Here is a 1,171-nt window from a genome sequence, read left to right as displayed (position 1 = left end):
AAAGATATAAACTATTAAAATATATCACTCACAAATGCTACAATCTGCAACAGAACCTACATCAATATCTCAGACTTTTCAAAATCAATTACAGGAACAATCAATCTGCATAGCATATATGACATCATTCCACACGTTGTCTATTAACATCCTGCTATTCAAATTAATTATGTTATCATTATTTTTAATCATTATATGTTTTTTAAATTTTCATAGATATACATCATAATCAAATTTTTTAATAAATTTTTTGTTTTGTTTTCTGAAGAATTTTAGAAAGTATTATTATAATTGATAATGATAATTTCTAAATTTCTAATTTAATTAACTTTATCTTATTTGATAGAGAAAAGAAGAAGAAAATAAACCAAAGTTATCAAAGAGGAAGTTGAAAAAGTTAAATAGAATGAGTATTGCCGAACTGAAACAAGTAAGAAAAAATTTTATCGTAAATTTTGGTTTTATATTTTGACATTAGGTATTAATAATTCTAATTATTTTATAGAAAGTCAGTAGGCCAGAATTGGTTGAAATGCATGATGTTACTGCAAAAGATCCTGTTTTGTTACTACAGTTAAAGGTAATAAAATTTATATTTTATTGGTTTATTATAATTTTTTAGGAGAAAACATTTACATTAAATTTTAATGCCAAATTATTAATTGGGCTATAACAAAGTTAATTTGATGATTAGATATAAAACAATTTTGCTACAGGTAGTGGGTTAGGTTGCCATCTAAAGAGTGAATAAAAAATTATTTCTAATTATTAAATTTAATTTAGAATATTTAGAAAAAAAGATCAGTCCAGAGCAGGTCTCAAACTTGTAACTCCTGCTTACTATGCTGATGTGTTGCCAGTTATGCTACCTGGATGCCCATCTGATATTTTCTTTCAGAACAATTAGTTATTTAACTTTTATTAAATTATTTTTTTAAAAGATTAAGAATCATGTCCAACGATCAGCCCCAGATACAGTTGCCAACATTGCCTACCATCTAGAGGTGAACGGCTGCTGGCCACACAGAAGACTGAAGCAACGATGGCAAGATGCTATCAGTGCAGACCTTAAGGGCTGGGTCTTTTACCTCAAATACAGTATAGATTATTACTTTGTTGCAGTCAGATTTACTCAAAGAAAAAGACAACTAGCTTGAAGTCAAAGGACACA

At 27.8% G+C, this 1,171-nt stretch overlaps 1 long non-coding RNA gene across 1 annotated transcript; it reads left to right on the top strand.

Moving 5' to 3' along the window:
- The first annotated feature begins 332 nt into the window (after nucleotides 1-332).
- LOC111617593 lies at nucleotides 333-581 on the top strand. The gene is made up of 2 exons (XR_002755444.1): nucleotides 333-430; nucleotides 506-581. It is a non-coding gene; the product is annotated as an uncharacterized LOC111617593 (long non-coding RNA).
- The last annotated feature ends 590 nt before the right edge of the window (nucleotides 582-1,171 follow it).

The sequence above is a fragment of the Centruroides sculpturatus genome, unplaced genomic scaffold, assembly GCF_000671375.1.
Source record: "Centruroides sculpturatus isolate CEXI.00-Female unplaced genomic scaffold, Cexi_2.0 scaffold7822, whole genome shotgun sequence".
NCBI lineage: Eukaryota > Metazoa > Arthropoda > Arachnida > Scorpiones > Buthidae > Centruroides > Centruroides sculpturatus.
Note: the sequence above shows the minus strand (reverse complement) of the source record. Positions and strands in the feature narration are given on the sequence as shown.